This window comes from Brassica oleracea, chromosome C5 (genome assembly GCF_000695525.1).
Source record: "Brassica oleracea var. oleracea cultivar TO1000 chromosome C5, BOL, whole genome shotgun sequence".
Classification (NCBI taxonomy): domain Eukaryota; kingdom Viridiplantae; phylum Streptophyta; class Magnoliopsida; order Brassicales; family Brassicaceae; genus Brassica; species Brassica oleracea.
The window spans coordinates 36,107,658-36,131,393 of NC_027752.1; the positions used below are offsets into that span (position 1 = coordinate 36,107,658).

Sequence of the window (23,736 nt, forward strand, 5' to 3'; positions counted from 1 at the left end):
CCACAAGACTCTATGGAAAGGAGCCTTGATAAGTCAAGGTGCTTTGGAGTTGCTTCACACAAACTCAAAAGACTTAGAACAATAGTTTTAAGAAAACTAGAAAAACTGAATAATTCTTATTACTTTTAAAAATGGGGTGCATGGGATGAAGTTGTAGAACTCTTATGGCTCGTGTATAATGTCTCCTGGATGTCTTGTTTTTTTCTTGACATCGTCTGGTTCTCCTGGTTGGATTGGAATTGCTTGGAAAGGATCAAACCGAAAGATTGTCCAATCTTTCCATAAATAGCTCCGATTGGGTTTAAGTGATTCTCCATTGAACCAACTGATCTCCTGGATTCTGGTGCAGCTAAGGACTTCTGGAATACCTCCTGATTGGTTAAGATGATCTCCTGGTTCCCATAAATAGCTCTGGGTCGAACCAAGTTGAATTGGTTGAAGACTTTCCATAGATGACGTCGGTTTGGCCGGTTCTGGGGAATTGATCATAACTCCAAATTTCCGTGGCCATTTCTCCTGATCTTGGGCTTTATGGAAAGATGATAAAATCCTCTTGACTTCTGTGATGGGTTTTGCTTCAGGCCGCTCTTTCATTGAGCTTGAATCTTCTTCTAAAGTCGGGTACTCTCAGATGGACGGGTTGAGAAACCTCTGAATTGTAAAATTCATAACTTTCTTTCTCCGTGATTATTTTGGCCCAATTCCAATTGGCCTGGACTCCTTCTTGAGTTTAGAATCCATAAAAATTAGACTCGTGATTTAAACCCTCCTGGTTTGTAAGATATGACATTTTTAGTGCACGTATATCCTGGTTGGCGCCTTGGCTGGTTGAATAGGGTGTTGGGTCGACCTCTGGTTCAGCTGCTGAATTGTTGGCCGCAACATTCCCTCCCCATTGAAAAGGTTTCGACCTCGAAACTTTATAACCTGCACCAAGATAGAGCAAGTCAGCTTTCATACTCTTTTGAGATTCTAAGGTCTTACCTTGATACTGTTTTTTCGGTTTGGGGATGGATTGTGCATCAGGTGGCTCTTCTTTCAGCAAATAGGATAGGATCACGCCTCTGCTTTTGACTTTGGCATTTCTTATCTCCTTTGGTGGATGGTCCTTCATACTCCTAGTAGGCTTAGTCCTGACCATCTTTGGGTTTGATTCTCCTAGCAACAAAAGATTATCCGGTGGGATTTCTTTGAAGCTTTCTCCTTTGCAACCTGAAAAATTCTCCACATTCTGGACAAAAATCAAGTGCATTATATCGGTGTTTGGACACTGATAAAAATAATTTGAAATTTCCAGACTTACTTTGATAGCTTCCACAAGTTGAAGAATGATTTTCTTCTTTGGACAACTTGTTTTTGTTTGCTGCCTTCTTTGCATCTTTTGACCTTGGTGGTTATGACCTTCAACTTCTTTTATTCCTGGATCAAAACTTTTTGGCAAAGACAAGTGCATTATATCTGGATAATCAAGTGTCTTGGACGTTTTAAGATCAGAGAAGATTACCTTAAGCCTTGGCATTTGAACACATTGTTCAACACTAGACTTCCACTTGTGAGGTGGTTCATGGCTGGGCTTATGGTCTGGTTCTTTCCTTGGAACTTGGTTTGATACTTTATTTACTGGTTTGCTTCTTTAAGCAACATGAACTGCATTGTGTCTTGAACCTTCTCCTGGTTCATCACTGGTGTGGCGCCTGGTGGCTCCTCTCCTTTGAATTCATGCTCTTTAATTCCTGTTACAACACCTTTTGACAAAGACAAGTGCATTACACAAGAATTTGGAACCAACAAATCAGATTGAGTAAAACTATCACTCTTCATAGATAAATCTGTTTTCTTTTCTAGTGATGCTTCTATCAATACTTGCTTAGTAGGACAAACTACAGCATAGTGTCCTTTCTTATGACATCTATAACATGTCTGATATTTTAAATCCTCAGATTTAGAAGACTTACCTTGGCTTGATGGCTCTTCTTCCTTTGGGTTTAAAATCTCCTTGTCTCTTGGACTTAAATCATGTACAACTTTGGATCTCAACAAGGATGTGGAGTTCGTGTCTTTCTGGACCTCAGGACCTGTCTTAACATCCTTGAACAAAGACAAGTGACTCATACCAGTGGGAGATGATTTATAAACACATTTATCAAGTATAGGACTTACCTTGGCCTTTTCTTGAAAAATCGGTTTGTCTGATTTTTCTTTATGTCTGGCCAATGTGTCTTGGCTGACAAAGTTCTTCTTCTCCATGGCCTTTGGGACCTCGTAAGGCTGGTATTGATCATATAAAACCGTGGACCTCTTGTTTGGCCGAATCTGGTCTTGGTGGATTAAGCTTCTATGGCTTTGTTGTGGCACCATTCTCTTTGCCTCTTTGGAACCATGAGTTGGATACCTCCTTGGATAAAGTTCCTGGATTTCAGAACTTGTAAAATCTGGTGCAAACTCATATCTCATGACTTCCTTAAGAGCTCTCCATGTTTTGATAGTTGGCTCCTTGTAAAACTACCTATCATCTTCTTCTTGTACCCACCATTTAAAGGCATCATCATTTAGTTGATCAATGGCATAAAACAACCTTTCCTTTTTCTGGATGTTGTTGTAGTGAAACCACTCATCAAGGTTTCTTTCCCATCTAAGATAACCTCTTTTTCCTGGAAATTTAAAGAGTTCAATTTTATCAGCAAAAGAGTTATAATCAAACCGAGAATTAACAACATGATTGTTGTGGGTTTTAGAAGTTGGAGTTTGATTGATCTTTGAAGGATCTGGTGGCTTGGGATCGACATATATAGCCCCTGGTACATCTCCAAATCTTGTTTTTCCTTGTTGTGGTCGTTGGCCTTGTGCCTGATTTCTTTTCTCCAATTGAGCAATCTTAATTTGGAGCTTTTGTAGAGCTGCGGTCTGTTGGCTCAATGTGGCCTCTAGGTTTTGACCGTGTGCTTCTCCTACCATTTCTCCCTGAAATCAATCTCAAAGATCAAGTGAAGTATGGGAAGTTTTGGTCAAGCATAAGAGCAATGAACAAATGCAAATCTAATTTAAACTAAACCGAAAAAAATGCAAGTATAAACCGAAATGAAGTAACTATGCAATAAATATATATATATATATATATATTTTTTTTTTCTTTTGGTTTTCTGATGCAATCACGAAATGTACCAACTAATATGGCATGAAACAATAACTAGAATGATTTTTTTTTTTTTTTTTTTTTAAGGATATGCAAACAAAGGAAACAAATTCAAAATGACAATTTTTATGGGATTTTTGATTATGGAAACAAAATGGTTAAGATGATCTCCTGGTTCCCATAAATAGCTCTGGGTTGAACCAAGTTGAATTGGTTGAAGACTTTCCATAGATGACATCGGTTTGGCCGGTTCTGGGGAATTGATCATAACTCCTAATTTCCGTGGCCATTTCTCCTGATCTTTGGCTTTATGGAAAGATGATAAACTCCTCTTGACTTCTGTGATGGGTTTTACTTCAGGCCGCTCCTTCATTGAGCTTGAATCTTCTTCTAAAGTCGGGTACTCGCAGATGGACGAGTTGAGAAACCTCTGAATTGTAAAATTCATAACTTCTTTCTCCGTGATTATTTTGGTCCAATTCTAATTGGCCTAGACTCCTTCTTGAGTGTAGAATCCATAAAAATTAGACTCGTGATTTAAACCCTCCTGGTTTGTAAGATATGGCATTTTTAGTGCACGTATATCCTGGTTGGCGCCTTGGCTGGTTGAGTAGGGTGTTGGGTCGACCTCTGGTTCAGCTGCTGAATTGCTGGCCGCAACAGAAGGGCTTGGGATGTCACTATATTTCAGGTTCGATCCACCTGCCATGCGAAACTAAATCACATTTTCCTGGTCACCCTACACAGATATAGACTACTGCATTTCGGCCCTATTTGAATACCCAGGAAAGGGTCTATCCCACCTCCCACCCGGAAATTAGGCTTGTGTCTTTAATAGACCTGAGTTTAATCCTTTCTTTATAAAAAAAAATAATTATATCAAACAAGCTTATTAAGATCAAGTAAAAATACTTAAACAAACTTAACTTCATTTTATTATCATCGTGGTTAATTAATGATTAATGTGCTAATACTTTCTTATATATATATATATGCATATCCTTCTAATAAATCAAAGTTAAATAATACATGTTATTTTAGTTATATAATTATAACGTGGTTCAATTTGTAATCAACAATATTACCATGCATAGAATATGTGCTCAATACTAGTATTTAATAAAATGAAAAATGGATGGCAGTGAGATATATTTCAAATTAAAATGATAACCGTAAAAAAATAGATATAAAGTTATGTTTGCATATTAAGCAGAAAGAAGTTAGAAAACCTGGATACATACAAAATAAATGCAGATTCTCAACAATGCAATAATGGGTATCAATATAAATTTCATTTTAATTATGTATTTATTATCTGGATAGGATTTTAAGAAGAAAATGAGGAAATTTAGGATTTAGTTTAAGGCAAATATGGGAAGGCAGAATTTGAAGTTTTGCATTCCAACATCATAAAACATGCATGTATGGTCTATAATATATAAAGTCAAATACAGTTGAATTTTGTGTTTAACCACATATTCTAAATAATTTGAATCTTGATTAGTATGGTGAATTTAAGAATATCACGTTTTGGTTAACCTACGAGAAGTTATACTGGGATTTTTTTTTGTAAAGTATGTGAATTTCATTTCAGAGAAATGGGCATAGAGATACAAATGACTTTGGATCTAAATCTTTTTAAGAAAGCAAGAGCCTATGGAAGGATCCCCAAAAAAGATAAAAAAGATCCTAACATACAAAAACTAGGTCTAATCTAATTCACTTGAAACCGATTAAAGCTAGGACAAAGGGATCAATATGACAGCATTTGGTCCCCGATGACCAAGAGGACGCTTAGATGAGGACGCTTATACTGAGAATTTTGTAGTGAATCAACTTTTAAAATTTTCTGAAACAACTGTAATCATTAAAAATAGTGTTCTAAATATCTTCAATGTACAATAGATTAACTGAATGTAATGTAATTGGGGACCCAATGTAGTTCTCCAAACTACCAATGCAATTTGTTGAGTTGCGAAATATAATAGTTTTAAGAGAGATTTATATGCATTTTAATCAGTAACCCAAAGTTTAAAGAACTTTTAAAATCATGATTGAATACATTAAAAACATAATAATAATGATTCCAAATGCTTGATTTGATACAGACCCTAGCTAAGTAAGTATAATCTAGAATCATTATAATTAAACAAATGGCCAAGCAACAAACTGTTATATTATTTTTGGTAATTCAATTTAGAATAGATAAATCAAATAAATATCCTAGACATTATCTTAGAAGTGATTGTTTAGGTGTCTTCACCACAATAATTCTAAGATAAAAATAACAATATCTATATTATAAAAATTCAAGTTATAGGTATTATTTGGAAACATAAATAGCAGTGTAAATGAGATCTCTTTGGAAACATGGATAACACTATATAAAAAAAAGAAGTATAGTATTTTTTTAGTAATTTCATTAATATAATTACATTAATTGTCTTTTCATATTTCACACAGTTTAAAATTTTTATTAATTATATTACATTTACAATACATCACATCATTAATTATATTAGAATAATATTATAGTACACATTTTTATCAGTTAATCAACATTAACTTTGTGCCAATTATAAAATAAAAAATGTTAAATAAATGAGTTTTGCATATGGTTAAACGTTCATTTTAGTTTGTTTTACTAAATTTATTTATTTTTAGTAGTTTCAATCGATGGAAAATTATGTAGCCAAAACATAGAAAGAATCATTTTATTAATTTATAAAATCAGTTAGGCATGAATATTGGCTATCCATTTAGGTACAAGTTATTTTTTTCGGGTATCAATTTTTTTAGTTAGGTCACGCTTGAATATTATAAATTTATGTATAGATTTTGAGTTGGATCTTTCTAGGTCTAGATGAGTTCGGTTATGATGTATAGGAACTTAAAAATATCTAAATAAAAAATGTATCTGAAACAGGTTCAGATATTTGTACCAAAAATAACCATATTACCCGATTTGGTCCAGGTCTTTTAAATACAATTAGTTATATTATGACTCATCTAAAATATATAACACTAATTATGAAAAATAAATATCAATGTATAAAAATGTAATAACCAATATCTTCGCGGATGAATCACTTGTGGCTTATTAAAAGATGACATAGATCCTACCTAATTATGACATAGTTTAAAATGATTATGATAAAATTCAATTATAGAAGTTCAAATATGTAAAAATAAATATATGGTAATTACCATAATTAAAAATATAACAAAATAATTTAAATTTTAGATATAAATTATTATAAACTAACACGGTAAACAAGTTAATAAAAGCAATTGAAATATTTGTTTGTTTTATTAGTATTTTATATATATTTAATTTTTTTAATTGAGAATTCATCCATATATAACAAAATTGTAAGAAAATATTTCATTTATATTTATATGTTTCAAAGAACATAATATTTTTATTAGAAATGTCGTTGCTATATTCTTTATAAATAATTTAATATTACTTTTAAAAAACTATTACATGATGTTAAGATTACCGTAACATAATTAATTTACTACAGATATTTACATTTTAGGAATTTTAATAATATTTGTATCATCATATCAAAGATAAAATAAATTATATAAATATATTTATTTTTGTGAATAGTTAAATTAGTATATATATATAAATTTATTACTAATGTAAAGATAAGCCTAATCAAATTCCTTAATTTCTGAACGTATTTAAAATTTATTTGCGATAAACAATTTAAGTGAGTGATTAGCATTTGATTCATTAGATTTAATCAATATTTTACAAGTTAAATTTTTAATAAAATAAACAAAAAATAATTTTATTAAAATAATTTTTTTTAAAAAGAAAGAAAATAGTAGAAAATTATTCTTTCAAAAATAAAAACAGTTTTATTAATTCAAATTAATCTAAATACAATCAGATAAGAAAATTAAACGAAATAAAAATTACAAATGATTAAAATAACTTGGAACTGATATTTGTGTTAAAATTATAGTACTCGCAAATCTTCAAGGAGACGCTCACAAATTGTAACTAGTTTTTCTACTCTCTTTTTTGAACTTTACTATATTTCTACTTTCACGCTTAAGTTAAGGAGATTGGACAGCACCAAATTTTCGCAATCGCTTCTATAGAGACAGCATACTGATCAGAATCGTATGAGATCAATTAAAAAGAATGCCTGATATTTAATAAAGCTTATTTTTAATCAACTGTAAGTTATAATGTGGTAAAATGTGCAAGTATCTTAGTTTTATTGACAAATTATGTTTCAACCTCAGGAAAACAAATACTCGAACCCCCGTTCTTTATGGTAGGAATTAGGAAATGTTAAAAAATAAAAGTAACTATACTAGATTCAGTCAACAAAAGTCCTCGATATCAACCAGATGTCGTGACCGGTGTAGCTAAGTTTCAAAAGGTGAACGGCGCCCTTTATAGTCGTAAAATGCTTCTCTGGAAAGTTTTAAACTTTTACAAAGAAGATATTTTTCGTATCAGCGATCTAGTAATCTAATAGTTTTTTTCTCAGTCGATTACGTTATCACTTTAATAGCTTTCTCATATCTTCTGTATGTTGAATTATATTATTTGAAAAATATAATACATATAAAGTATATTGTCAAACAAGTTATATATATTATTTATGTTTGATCTAAAAAATCCTTTTATAATTTTTTTCTCATCTTTTATTTATTGCATTTCCTTAAATTAAAACAAAAAAAACGTGGTATTCAAAGAAAAAAATTAAAATGGGGTTTTATGTGTAAATTATGTTTTGTTAATGAAAAATTGAAAATGATGCAGGATAATTTTTTTTGTTCTTATTGTATTTAAATTAGGTTTAGTTAATCATGGACTTTTTGTTATAATTTCACCAACTAATTAATATTTAACAGACAAAATCGACCTTTTTAATTAGTAAAATAACACTAATTTTTTTGGATTCATGGCAATTGCCTATGTTGCCATAGGTTAGAGCTGGTACTGTGTATACTTATATAGTTTATGTTGATATCCTCCTGACGATGTAGCTGCATAATACCCTTTTATTTAAATCATTTCAAACCTTTATAATGGCTTCAACCACACAAATAATACCAAATTTGCTTACATTATATTTTCTTCATGCTTCACCTCTAAATTTGGTTTATGCTGAAACAGCTCATATATACGTACTTCTTTATTTATGTATATGTACGTAGATGAATTATCATAAGACGTTGTCTTGATATAGTGTATGTAAAGTTTGAATAAATCGAATATTTTTCAACATAGAGGAGCGTTATATTTATAACGCTAGCTAGAGATCCTGCCAAGAAAAAAGAAAGAAAATCAAGAGAACTTCTTTACAAATAGTCAAATTAGATTATGATTTGATATATTCATAAGAATAATTTTTAATATACAAAAAAAAAAATTAATATACAGTACAAGTTTATTCTCTTCTATACCATGGCAAAGTGATGTAAAAAAATACCATGCTAAAAAGTACAGTTTGAAGTTATAAGCATAGCAAACATTTCAGATAACGAAATCGAAACCAGATCATTCTCGGAACACATTTACTAATTCATTGACTAACCCTTGAAAATAACGGATGGTTTTATAGTTTTGGTTGATGGGCTTTATAATTGTTAAAATTGTTCAAATTGGAACTTAGCTACTGTTCTTAAAGTTTAATGTCACACCATGTCGAAGTGGGAAAAGACATAATAATTTTATAATTTTACAATAATAAGTACATATATGGATGTATGTGCAAACAATATATGTTGTATGTATATTACTGTGTGCGTGTGTGTGTGATATGAACTGCGATAACTTTGTGTGTAGTAGTATCATGGCTTTGTTAGGTTTGGCTGTACTCTATAAATATTTTGACATATCATCATGGCAAGAAATTGGGGATACTTCAGCTCTCTGATGTGATAATAATATCTTCTGTCAAGTTTTTCTTCCAAATTTACAAAAATATATTACACAATATTTACGGTTAGTTTTTCGATATCCATCTCTTTAACTTTAACAATGTGAGAATCAAGTTGCGACGAAATGTTAAAAAATTGTCAACATTCATATAATAGGGTTTCAGTATAAATTTCTTACAGTCTTAAGTGAGAATATTTAGAAAACACTTACAATCATAAGTTCTTAAAAGAGTATATGCACTCACTGTATTTTTGGAAATGATAAAATAATGAACACCTTTTCTGTTATATGTAAACATATCCCTGAAATACATTTTTTGCTTCAGTATCATGAATAAGCCTTTATTCTCTTCCCAAAAAAAAAGAAATTTGTGTGTTAGAAAAGAGAAATGACACTCATAAAAATCTAGTATGATCAAAATATCATTTAAGAATATTTTTAAAATAAAGATAAATAGGGAATCAACAAAATAAATTAATAAAGAAAGAAAAAAGGGGAATATACGTGACTATTTAGAACCATAAATGACATAAAGATAAAGTTCATATGACTTTTGTGGCTCATCAAAGGCCATCATCGTCCTCTATAGCCTATAGGTTAAAGTAACTGGATCAAAATGAAATATTTACGACCTTTTTTTTCTTTCTTCATGTCACAAAAAAGGGCTTCTTTTTGATAGGTTAACACTGAAACAAACACGCGTGGTTCAAAGGACATCTAGTTATGTTTCTGATCTTTATCGCATAGTTTTGGTTTATCGATTATCCTTGAGAAGCATTTTTAAATTCTAACCTTTATTTTGTATTTTATTTTCAGGTTTGCCATTTTAGCTTAGGTATTCTAACTTTTATTTTGTATTTTATTTTAAGGCTTGCCATTTTAGCTTAGGTGTCATCACTGGAAACTTTCTCAGCTTTTAATTTTAAGAACCCTTCATTTACTAAAAAAATTACACTATGTGCCATAAATATTCATATAACATTTAATTTAATATAGAGACTACCATGTATATAAATTATACATCACCGCTGCTTCTAGCTGCAGTGTTCAGAAAAATATGGCAATGGAGATAAAAAAAAAACGAAAGTTAAAACAGCCGCCGATTGATGACGCTAAACACACTGCGGCTGGATATTTAAAGACTTTGATGACGCTATAAAATTTCGCGACACAAAAACTGGAGGAAGCAGGTGTTTCTAATAAATACGGCGGTAACAATTAGAAAGATGATACTTTTAATTATTTGTTTTCCTTTTATAATTTTAAATGTCGGAAGTTGCGGTAGTGTCAACGAAAAGAATAGACCTATTATAACTAAACTTTAATTTCTCTTTTAACCGATCGTACATGTAATACATCGCCGATGTTGTCGGTATCTCGCCGGAGATTGATTTTGACGATAAGGGCATCTCTAACCCTACTCTATTTTCTTCCCTAAAATAGAATTTAGAGTAAAAATGCTCCAATGGTATTTTATTTTCTACTCTATAATAGTGTAAACCTATTTTTTACTCTATATATAGAGTAATTTTTTTATTTTTTGTTCATCATTCTATTTTTCACTTTAGAGAGTATCATTGGAACAACGTCAACTTTATTATAGAAATATAGAAATAGAGTAAACCATTCGAGATGGCGTAAGTTTAGAGTTGTAGGGTTGAAGGTTGGAGAGTAAAGTAACTGAAGTGAGTATTGATCCTCTTATCAGATTTTATGATAAATCGTTGGATCTGAGATTCAACTGGAACGTTTTAGGGATGTTGCTGGAGAGATTCGATTGGAGATGGTGAGGCAGACGATCTTGTGCATGTTTCCGATCTGACAAAGAGACCATAGGTGGAGACGGGGATGGAGGAGACGGTGAGGTCAGTTAGGTTAAGCAGACGAGCGAGGCAGAGTCCTAAGAGGCCGTTGCGGCGGCGGTTGAAGGAAGAGACGGCGGAGAAGGAGTGGAGTGAGTCAGGAAGGCGAGGTGGTGTGGAGAGAGAAGGGCATATAAGGAAAGAGAGGGAGACGAGTGATGGGGAGAGAGCTTTGAGTGTCGTGGAGGAGATGGAGAGATCGGAGGAGCAGTTTGTGAAGGATATTGAAGTGACGAGGCAGAATGGGGAGCCCATGTCGCAGTTTACGACGGTGGTGAGGAGATTTGGAAGAGGGACGGTGATCGCAAGAGTTTTTGACGATAGGGATGTTGAGAGATTCGAGAGCTTGAGCTGTTTTGGGTCTTTATGGGGAAGAAGAGGTGCGTGGAAAAGCAGAGATGGTTGGAGAAGGAGTTGGTGAGAGGGAAGGAGCGGCGAGGACACTGGCTGGGAAGAGGAGGAGAAGGAGGAGTAACGGTGGCAGAAAAGGAGAGAGCGAAGACCCTAGGTAATTGTGTTTTGGGTTAATTATTACTTTTGTCTGATGAGAATCTAGCAACTTAGAATTAGGGTAACGAATCGTTTTGTAGTCATAGTGACATTTTGCTTGAGTACCGCTCCTGAATTTATGCTTTAGGTGTTGAGTGTGATGGTTTTTACTTTATTATTTTGCTTTTTGAAGTCCAAAACTCACCATAGTACTCATTCTTCTTAAGATTGATTTTAGTAGCTAGAACTTTAAAAAAAAAAGATTAACAGCTCTTTTGCATACAAATTTGTACTTGCAATCATAAAACTTTGAACCTTAATCTCTCGATGCACCAGAAGCAAGTGTTGCAATTTCAGAATCGTGGTCAGATAAAAGTGTAATTCAAGTAAAGTTCTGCTCAGGTGTAATACATTTTTTTTGCTGTGCTGTAAATTGTAACTTTCTTGCTGAAAATGACTGACATTGCAGAACGGTACATCTGAAGTTGAAGCGAATAAGATTGTAGCTAAGAGTGGAAATGTAAGTAACTTTCTTTCTAGCCTTTTGTGATCAACGTGTGAAGTGTTGTGATCTTATGTCTGTTGAATACACCTCAGATGACGGTAAAAACCCTAATGAAAATGAAGGTTGCATTACTTATCTCCTTGAAGAGAATTTCTCAATGAACCAGACTGGTCAACTCCTTGAAGAGAATTTCCCAGCAAATTTCACCAAAGGGGTAAATTAAAGATGTTTAGGACATGATTCAAACCAGTAAAGAAAATGAGAAGGCTTCAATAATCTAATCTTTATAAAATGCATTTTACAGACGCTGAATCCGAGTTCCTAGGGAAGTCATTCAGCAGATCAAATCACTTAACAATCTAGATGTGGAGCTTTATAAGTATGCAAAAGTAATCTTTGTCAAATCATATGAACTTGTGTGGAAAAACATGGTTTTAACTTTAAGTCGTCCTTGATCCAAAGACACCATAAGACTTGCAAATATACTTGCTCGAAGTTTCTCATTCGCAATGTTGTTGTATGTGCAGTCTAAGAGAAGCATGGTTGATCTGCAAAACGTGTTTGGAGAAATGGATGATGAGAAGCTGTAGAAGTTCGTATAAGTGAAACTATCTTATAGTTTAGCCTTGTGTTTTGGTTTAATTACGATTCAGACCTTTCATCTATGCTTCTTTCATGAATTTTGTTTTTTTTTCATTGATTTTTTGTTACATTAGTTCTAATGATATCAAAATATAATAACATTGACGCCAATTCGAAAAAAATGGTAATGAAACATATACTCTAACTATGGTGAAATGTGCATATAACATCTTCCAAAAGCTCCAATTCAATTATAACCATGGAATACAACCACAAATTATAACGAATTAAAAGGTAAATAATGGTCTTTGGATTAGTTTTTGGTTTTCTAAAAACTATTTTTTTACCAATCAAGATTTTGAAAAAATAGATTTCTTAAAACTTGGGAAAACCAGATTTTGTAAACAACTACTTCTTTTCGAACAAAAACCAAAATCCAGATTTCTAAGCTTTCTCAACAATGTATGTGGTTTCATATTTTCTTTTGATTTCTTAATAAAATATTCTATATATTAATATAATAAAAATAAATAAGAAATGAACAAAGTGATAGAATAGTAATAATATTTGTATTCTAAAATATTCAAAATAGGTTTTCGTAAAAATAATTTGTTAACATATATAATATGAAAATTGTATATAAGAGAAATTCCCTACGATAACCATTTTTAAGTTTTTGTCACAAAAATAGCCCTTAATAAAGAAAATGACCAAAATAAATTTTATTAAAAGCTAAAAATGATCAAAATATGTATTTTTACCCTAGGGTTAACTAATCTATATTTAGGGTTAGAGTTAATGGGTGGAGTTTTGGGGATAGAGTTTCAAATTTAAAAAAATTAAAAATTTCAAAATAAAAATGGGCTATTTTGGTCATTTTCTTTTTTTTAGGGCTATTTTTGTGACAAAAACTTAAAAATGACTATTTGAGAGAATTTCCCTTTATATAATAACATATTTTAAAATTTTGTCAATAAAATAAATTAATTATTTTTTAAAACATTATGTAAAATTTACATAAAAACAGTTCAAAAAAAAATTTACATAAAAAGAAATTAACTTATAAGTGAAGTTCTTAAGAATAATAAACAAACTCTTAAAATTATATAAATTACTAATCAAACTTTAAAGAAACCAAAAATATTGAAAATTTCAAAATTAAATGGAAACAAAAACCAAAAACTAGAATCTAGAATCACCATTCATGTTTAAAAAAAAAATTAAAAGCTACTACAAAATCTAAAATCTAAGTAAACAAACATCACTTGAGTCTTCTTAGTTTTTACTGAATAGAAATAACAAGCTAAAGGGTGAATACATTTTTCTTATTTTATATATATGTTTACTCCACGCAAGACGCGGATCTCTACCTTGTATTAATTGAGAAGCATTACAACATTTTTTTTGTAGTCATGTGTCATCTACATATATATTTTACATTTTATTAAACTAATCATTAAATTGATTACTTGTGTACAAAAGAATACTTTTCATTCTTTTCTTAAATAAAACCAACGAAATTACCTAATATGATTGACATATTTATGAATAATAAAGATCTGATAACAGTTTTGTATCCTCTCTCTTTTTTGTTTAATTTTATATTATTTAAAAGTAATTAAAAAAACATATTAACCATGTAATAAAAAAATTATATTTTTTCTTATATGTTATATTTTGAATTCTTTTAAAACGACAATAAATGTCAAAAAATAATAAAGTCCCACATTGAAAATTTTGTTATCAATAGTTTAATATTTTAATATTTTTTGTTATAACAAGATACCAACGATCATAAAATCGTATGAATATGAAGTTTCATTTAATAGATATTCATATTGAGAGTATATATGTCTATTTTAATATCGTTTAAATTAAATTATAAACCATATAAAAATACACAAATATGTTAATTTCAAAATTTGCATTGAAAACGTATTGAGGCGTTAATACTTTGATTTTGAAATTTGCATTGAAAACATCTCACATTGGAAATTTTGTGATCAATGGTTTAATAACATCATATGAGTAGAAAATCTCAATAATAAATATTTATATTAAAATATGATATATATCTATCTCAATTCAATATAATTGAAATTTAATTATATACCTTATAAAATAAATAAAATGATTATTTTGATTTACTAACAAATAAAAAATATTGTCAATAAACAATAGATATTATTTTGATTTACGTGCTTACTCTAATTTAATTATGTACATAATACGTAAATGAACACAAAATAAATTTTAATATATAAAAATCATTTATATATATAATCTCATCCCGCGCATGATACAGATCTTAACCTATTTAACTTTATTTGTTGTTGTTGCAGAGATCTCTCCATGGAAGATGTCCTTTTATAAAGGGTGAGAGATGGACTGCTACAAAGTGGATAACAGATTAATCGTTTGATTATTATGCAGATAATTTTGTGAAAATGCAATCACATTTTACATGTAAAACAATAACTTTTAAGGGCTGAAAGATGATCTTGATTGACGGGACGAGGTAGCTCACTTGGTAAGGACCCTGTGGGCCAATTGTCATGCTCACGGGTTCGACGCCAGGCGGAGGCGAACTGTCCATTCTGTCACCAAATGCGGTACTGGGTGTTGGGCCTTGTCCCCAGCCCAGGTAAAGCCCTCCCGGGTGAAATGGACCGCTGCCTAACCAGACCCAGGGGAATGATCCACGTAAGTGAGGAACACCTGGATTATAAAAAAAAAAAAGAAAAAAAAGAAAGATGATCTTGACATGATCAGAGCAGATAACAAAAAAGGACATTAAAAAAAGAGTTAACTACAAAAAGTATATTTTCCGCTGCTGGGATTCAAACCAGGAAAGTCCTCCGTTGATGAGGAGTTTTAACGATTGTGCTACAGCGGATCTTATGGTTACTAACTGTAATTAACTATCTTTATAAATAAAATTGACATATCTGATTCTCAGGCGTCCACGTCGCTCTGGAGAGGGTGGGGTTTCTCGCCACGTGTCTACCAGTTTTTGATTTTTTTTGTTCGTTTGTTTTTATTGTAGTTTTTGGGCTTACATCATTTATTCAAGTGGACTTACTGAAATCATGATAGGAGCCCAAAAGTCACGACCTCCATCTTCAAGAATTACGACGATCCATTTCTAGAGTTCATGCTCTTCAACCTCTGATTTGTTAGAGCGGAGGGTTATGTGAGACGAATATTGATGACTGATTTATGGTGAAGCTGTTGTTCGTGTCAAAGCATCTGTCATCTCCGTCCACTGCTTGATTGGAGTTTCTAGCCTTCTTTGCCTCAGTGTGCGACTAGCAATCGCCATCTCAGCTTTCCGCTGCGCGCGGTTACCACTTCTGCACCAGTATCAGGTCTATTATCTCTCTTCAGTGAATCTGTTTTCTTTATGTTCTATTTGCGGCCTAGATACCAATATTGGGAAATGCAATTGCTCTCTGCTTTTACAGCTTCCAGTTACGAGAGGAAGTTCTAAGAAGATGATCAGAGGAAGAAAGTCGAAGGCTTTAGTCAACTCGGCGCAAACCCAATATCAATATGACTGAGTTGCTATTTTCACTTTTGATCTCAGGTTATGAAATGATTGAGTTTTTTTTGTAGAATGCATCGAGATATTATGTAATCTAATGTTCGAAATTGAGTTCATTGTTTAAACAGATGTGCACCTTTAGGGATCGTTTTTGGGAATGTGATTAGTCAGTAGCTTTTTCAAATAAAATGATCGTATGTAGAAGATTTGTTTTCTTTCTTATTTTTCTTTGCTGTGTTGCGGTTCTGTTTTTTGAAATGCTGATTTAGTTGTAGTGAGGTCGGGAGATTATAAGAAGATATACACATATGGCAAAATAATGAGAATTTTTTGAAAACAGCTTTGATTGCTGAGAAGGACAATGGTGAATGATGATACTGCCGTGGATAATTAGATGACACTTTCTCCAGTTCAGTGTTTCTGATTCCAGCTTCTTTATTAAGCTTCACTTTTTTCTCTTCCGGTGCAGTCCACAAGAGTGTCTGGTGGAGTACCAACTGAAATGCAGCTTGGTCTACTGTCTCCTCTACATTTGAAGAAGCTCTTTGAACTCATGGGAACTACTTACATTAAGGTGGGCTAGGTAACTCGTGTTGATTAAATAAATGTATAGCTAGAAACATGTGAAATGCATGTCTAACGTAAGCGTAGTTATTATATTGCTATTTGTCATTAATTTTCCATTCGGCACCTTCATTTCAATACTTTTTTGAATTCATAGTTTATCATATGCGCCAACTTTTTCCCCGCCAGAATATGTCAGAAGATTTTTAGAACCCTTCAACAAAGCTCCTCCAGTTCCGTTTGAAGAAGTTCATAAAATTTTGCAAGAGGAACTTGGTAGACCCAGAGACAGCGTATACGAATATGTTGACCCTACACAACTTGCATCAGCCTCAATAGCACAAGTATGTTCTTATGCTTTTTTTTTTAATCTGAATCCATTGTGTCTATGTACTCTTCTCTACTTAAAAGAATCATCATGACCAGGTCCATGAACCATGGCGCAAGGCTTAGAGGCTAACAAGTGGATGTCGTGATTAAGGTCTTGAAGCCTGGAATAAAAGATTTCTTAGTAGCAGATTTGAACTTTATCAACGATGTTGCCTGTATACTGGTATGATCTCAAGTAGCTATTGAGAATCACGTCTCTTCTGTCTTAATTTAGAGTTAATGCTAAGTTATTCTCTAAACATATATCCTTACTCTTGCTTAGAAATTCCGGAAGTGTTTCGTTACAACCATATGATCAGAGTTTTGATGTTTTGTTATCTTTTTTTTGTTGGCCTCTATCATATCTAACAACAACTCTTTTTTGTTTTGTTGGTATTTTTTCTGCCTGATTTCAGCTCTATACGCTCATAAATGGCTTGAGTTCAAGCTTCTAGACACTGTTACAGTTTGCACGCCACCAAGTTGTTAAGGTATCGTCTCCTTTTTTGTGTGATTTTCAACTTTTTCTAAAACTAATATGCATCCCTATAATGCACATGAGGTATGTCTTATGAATATATCATTGGTCTTAGTCCAAGTGATTTAGTTTGTTTAGATGTCTAAGCTTATATATGTATCACTTTAATGGCATTGGTCCATTAATATAGTTAAGTTCTGTGTTTTTATATGTTAGGAATTGTTTCTTACTAAATGGATTGGGGTGCAGTTATTGATGGGTACTATTCTTGGGTTTCTCATCAAACTACTAACTTTGTCTGATCGACTCATCAATTTCCACTCCATGACCAAAAATCAGGTATGCTCTTAATTCTATTTTCTCCAGAAAAATGAGAGCACTCAAAATTGTCTCTGAATTGTCTTGATCTTGATTCTTTTATTTTCGAGGAAACATCATGGTTTTGTATGCCATGACTCAAACCGAGACTGTCAGACGAAGAAGGTTTAAATAAAGACCTTCTGGATCTGGCTTTTGTTGTGTGTAGGAGTAAAAGCACCTCCAAGATTAGGAAATACAAGGATCCTCAATAAACAAACTATTTACTATCACTGGAGCAGCAAGAAGAGAAAGAAGAAGAACTTTTAAGGATTAAAGATGTTAAAGCTGGTGAAGAGGACGCTGCAAGCAGTGACAAGATCAACGAGCAGAGAAGCAGATTAACAAACCTGATATAGAGTTCCTGAACAGCAAGATGATCTTTGCAAACTTCCAGTGAATTGTGTGCTTTGGCTTCCGCTTTGAGTAAAATATGTATATGTTTCACAACATAGAGTATTCAAAGATATTGTATCTGATACCTATTTGAAATTCCGTTTATTTTTTTGATATATGTAGAGAGCTCAAAGAAATCTTAGGGCTGGTCAAGAAAGAGGTACAGTGTCCACAATAATATATGACCATCTCGATAAATAGTTTGCTTGATTATCAAATTGTATCTTAGAAAACTGCAACTGTCGGGTTTTTTTAATATTGACTTACAACTACACTTATGCTTCACAACCAGCTAAACATAACACAAACTTACACTGCATGTTTTTAAAAATTAACATCGATTCTATAAATGGACAGACCCAACACATAAGAAACTCATACAGACAATGCAACAAATGGGCCCACGTGGATTTAGTGAAAACTAAAATTACCTCACCAACACAATTAACCCCCAATGGCCACTGCTACCAAGCTAACATGCATAGCCTAATTTCATAATAATAATCTCATTTCTTTCGTCTCACCTCCTTCACAGATTCAAGCTTACTAGCATACAAAACATTTTCTATGCTACATCCAATAAATCTACAACCCACACATAATACAAATCTTAAAACCTTACAACCAACCCTGAAGATATATAAACACAATACATGTTTTACGCTCACTAATACAAACACAGAGAAACCAATATTATATAACAAACAACATCCCGCGTGTAGGAGTTAAATGGATCAAAAAAACAATTTTGAACTCATTAGAGAATAAAACATACAAACCACTATCAAATGGATCAAAAAACAATTTAACACTCATTAGAGAATAAAATATACGAACCCGGTGCGTAGCGCCGGAATACCACTAGTATAGATATAAAGTAAACTCTGACGTTTAGAATAAAAGGATGCAATTGTACATTTTATTTATTTCTTTTGTGTAAAAAAAAATACTCAATTTGTGGATTTCTGGGGTAAGCAGTTATTATAGGCAGATGTTTGTTAGATACTCAGATAATCCAAAGGAGCAGCACGAGCTCACAAGTTTCCAACTATTATGAGAAAGCTTCAGACAAAATACTATTCTTTCTGTCACTTAACGCTAAGGAAATACTGAACAGAACCGAGACATCTAGATGATCAGTGACCTGCAAGTTACATAGTATTCTAGCGGTACCAAAAGTCTTTGAGTTAGAATACAATTGCTACGAGGAATCAGGAAGATTGTATTCTACAATCTTCTTTAGCTGGAAGTCATATACGAGCAGATAGAAACCTGTACATAAACTTCCTCCTTCCCCATTTCCACCAAGTGGGAACACGAACAAGCCTCCTTTTCACCTGGTTCTCTGTAAAACCAGTGAGAGATTGTATTAAGAGAAATGTGCAATGAAGAAGAATGCAGTTGTTGTTTTTTGGGAAGCATTACTCACTTTTGGTTTCAATCAGACGTGTTTCCCACTCTGAGAGTAATTTGGAGTAGGCGGTAGCTACTAGCCAGTGATGGCCAGAACTTCATTTGGATATTCATAACATCAAGAACAGTTTCCAAGTCGGCTTTTGAAGGCGTGGTAGCTATAGGTAAGTCATCGTTCACGGGATTTTCACCCATAAGCACCTTTACAGATGAAGAGGGATCATTTATAAACGTTTGTCTCTGTAGAAGCCGGATACCCAGATTGAATAAACGAAATAATAAAAGCGATATGTTAAGGAAATAAACGATCGTAAAGAGCGAATACAAGAACGATAAGAAATCGTATTCGTAAATGAACATGGAGTCGAGATATAATCTCTTTCCTTAACTCTAAATATTCGCTCCGTTAGTGAGACGGTACTGTACGGATATCGAGTACCAGGATACAACCATGGCAGACGATCACGCTTCACTCGTGAATCGCCCTATCGAACTATAAATCTACGAAACACTTTCGAACTATAGACTTACGGTAAGGGATTTTTTCTGTTGGTTTTTGATACGAGAAAAGTTAACAAATGAAGAAGGAGGAGAGTCGATATTTAAAGAGACGGACGAGAGCCACTTCCCGCAACAGTTGCTGCACGTGTGCGGAGATCTCGCGGAGATCACGGGAAGTTAAGTTTCGAAAACTTATTCCCCAAGACTCTCTTATCTCGTTTAAAATTCGAGAGGATAAAATGCATGACGTTTTTATTTTCGAAACAAACTACTTGTCGTTTTAAATAAAAATGCATGTCGTTTTTTCTCGAATTAAAAGGCAAAACGTTGAGTTTAACTTGGTCCAAAAAGAATATTCTTATCGGGACGGCGGCGGCGGCGCGCGCTTGGGGAGCCTTCCTCTCTCTCCAAGCTATTTAACACATGATATCAAGTGACTATATGTAAAGAGTTCTCTTCCTCTTGTTCCCACCGATGTGGGGCAAGTCCCTTTGTGTTCATTATTAATGTTTTTTGGGCTTTTAAACACACAGGCCCAAGTCATTTGTTTTCACAATTTTCATTTAAGCCTAATGGCTATTAATGGATCCAACAGTCTCCATGTTGAAAGATATGGAGATTGAAAAATAAAGACTAACCTTGATCACAACTGTAGCAGAAGAAGAGACGGAGCGAAGATTGTAGCTGCAAATAATGACCAATTAAAAAAAAGCTTTAAAACTGTTGTGATTCTCACTTTGATTGGTTTCTCTCTTTTGTACCTCTGTTTTTCTCTGTTTTGTTGTGCAAGAGTTTACTTTATCAAACAACCTTTTTTCATTCATACTTCCATGCTTTCTTACAAACAACCACACACTGTCTTTATAGTAGACTGCTTCCTGACTTACACCTAACACAACACATAACACATACCTCTAATCTTTAGACCACTCTTACACTCCACCACTTAACTATTCTAACAACTCCTTAACCACTTCATGCAACAACTCTTAACTTAGTTAACAACTAACTAGTTAATACCTTAACTCTTGTAACCACTTGTTACAATCTGGTCCACGTTCATCTTCATCTTCAAAACATCTCAAAGTCATTGTCATCTTCTTCCTCCTAATCTTCTTGCTTTTCTTCTTTGATCTCTATCATCTTCTCATTATGATTCTTGCCTTCCTTTTCTTTTGCAGGGGCAATCAAAGGGTCAATCCTCAACAAAAACCTGCCCATTTTGAAAGCGAAACTATTCAGAAACATCAAAACTCGAGAATAACTAATTAGAGTTGGACATCTCTTTTTATATTAGACTCGCATTTGTTTAATTTCCAATGTGAGACTTAGATTGACATCTCACGCACGAATCACCTAACATCTGTGTCATTCGAGAATAACCAGCTGGAGTTACCTGAAAGTAAGTGTAAGCTTGATCTCTTATCGGTGGCAGGTTTTCTTGTCGGAACGTTGGCTGTCGTATCGTAGGCGTACCGTTATTTCCGGGGAAAGCACCCGGCTGATCGGATCAAATGGATTATGCACGTAGTCGGATCTACAACACGGCCTCTCACGTCAAAGAGTATGCTAGAGAGTATGGTGGATATTTCCACGATAAGGCTAAAGATGCAGCCCCTGGTGCTTAACCTTAACCGGTCGGTATAATCTGATTCAGGGGAAGATAGTTGACGTGTTTGGTGTATGGAGGATAAACATGGTTCATGCATGGTAATATAAATATACTACTATAACATTTTGTTAATTTTGTTTCCGTTAATAAATAATATAAATGAATATATCTGGTTATGTAAAAGCTTTATAAGATTTTTGGTGTTTTTATTAGTCACCTGAAATGTATTAGTATATATATTTGTTGGCGAGTTATTTACTTTCTTTTAAGACTTTAATAATCAAACTAGATTTTGATCCGCGCTTCGAAAGCGCAGGATTATCTTTTGTTGAGATCTATCTTATTTAAATAGAAGTACACTTATAAATTAACCCTTAAAACTTTAATTTATTTACGCCTCAACGTCACTGAAGTAATAACTAATCTTATTTTTAAACATTAATTGTTGTTTCCTAATTTATATACAATTACCTAAAATAAATTCACAACAAAATCATGATAAATCTTAAATTTAATTAATACACCACAATTCGAAATCCATATATTTAGCATCTTCGTAATTGGCAAGTCTTAAATTATAAAAATACATGACTTATAAATTCTAACAGATTTATAATCAATACTTTTCCAATTTACTTTGTTTTCACTTTTCTTAAAAATAAATTTTACCGAGTAATAAATATATAGATACTTATAAACTATTATAAAATATATTTTGATGCTATAGTAAAATAATGGAAATATGATAATATATATGTATATATATTTAACAACCATAATTACATTATTACACCAAGTAATACCAATGGTTAAATAAATTAATATGAACTTTTTAAATTAGTTTTAAAATAATTTAAGCAAACGTACAGAAAAACTAAAAAATCATTTCATTTACAATATAATTTTGTCAAAGTTTACAATATACTTAACTAAAATAACTATAATTGTAAATAAATATATTTTTAGATTGATATTCAAAATTAAGTTTCATATTTTCACATGATGAATATGTCTGATATTTTTATTTAGTTATGTGTGTCATTAGTTTTAGTCAAACAGAATTATATAAAACTTAACATGCATTTATATAAAAATGATTTCGAATATGGAAGATGTGTCATTAATTAATAAACACGATAAAAACGTGATATAATGTTAAATATAAAACAATATTTAATTTACATTAACGTAAAAAACTTGTAAAAACCACCTACACCGATTTAGGTATCCGTTTACTCAATTTAGAATACAATATCGTTTTAAAAATATATAGTTATATTTTCATTATTTATTAGTAATAACTAAAAATTTAAAACTACATAAAATAATAATTTATATAATTTATACATAAATATAAATTGTTACATTTATATATTATTGGTAGATTATTTTTATACAAATTAAATTTCACTCAAAATCAAATACAATAAACTTACATTATAAAAATATGGTGATGTAATTGAATGTTAAAAACAAAATATAATTACTCAATGTAATAAATAGAATTATTATGTTTAAATGTTATATTTAACAATTATATAATATGCGTCAAAACTTAAATAATATAATTTATACAAAACAAAATTGTACTTATAAAAATGAAAATAAATACCCGTGCGGTCGGACGGGTCAAGCTCTAGTATTTATTAATCCGTCTGTTTGTTCATTAATTTTTTTAGACCTACGCATTTAGTTTTGGTTACAATTTGTTTCTTTTTTTATTCGGTTCTGTTTTGGTTGCCGTTATTTTTTTTGTTTCTAGTTCAAGAGATATAGGAACCTTTCAATTATTTATGAATTTGGATTTTAGTTATTAGTTCTCTGTTCTGGTTCGATTTCTTTTTTTCAGATAATTTTCAATAATTTGTGTAAAAATCAATTAGGATATCAGATAACTCGGATAAATTAGATGTTCCTGATAATAAAATACTTGGGTGATTCAGTTCTATCTGGAAATTATGATAATATTAAATATTTGGATAAAAATTAATAAAATAATCTGATATTTTTGGTA

At 32.1% G+C, this 23,736-nt stretch overlaps 1 pseudogene; it reads right to left on the reverse strand.

Annotated features, from left to right (window-relative positions):
• Positions 1 to 10,312: 10,312 nt before the first annotated feature.
• Positions 10,313 to 21,201, reverse strand: LOC106292173 (annotated as a pseudogene).
• Between the last annotated feature and the right edge of the window lie 2,535 nt (positions 21,202 to 23,736).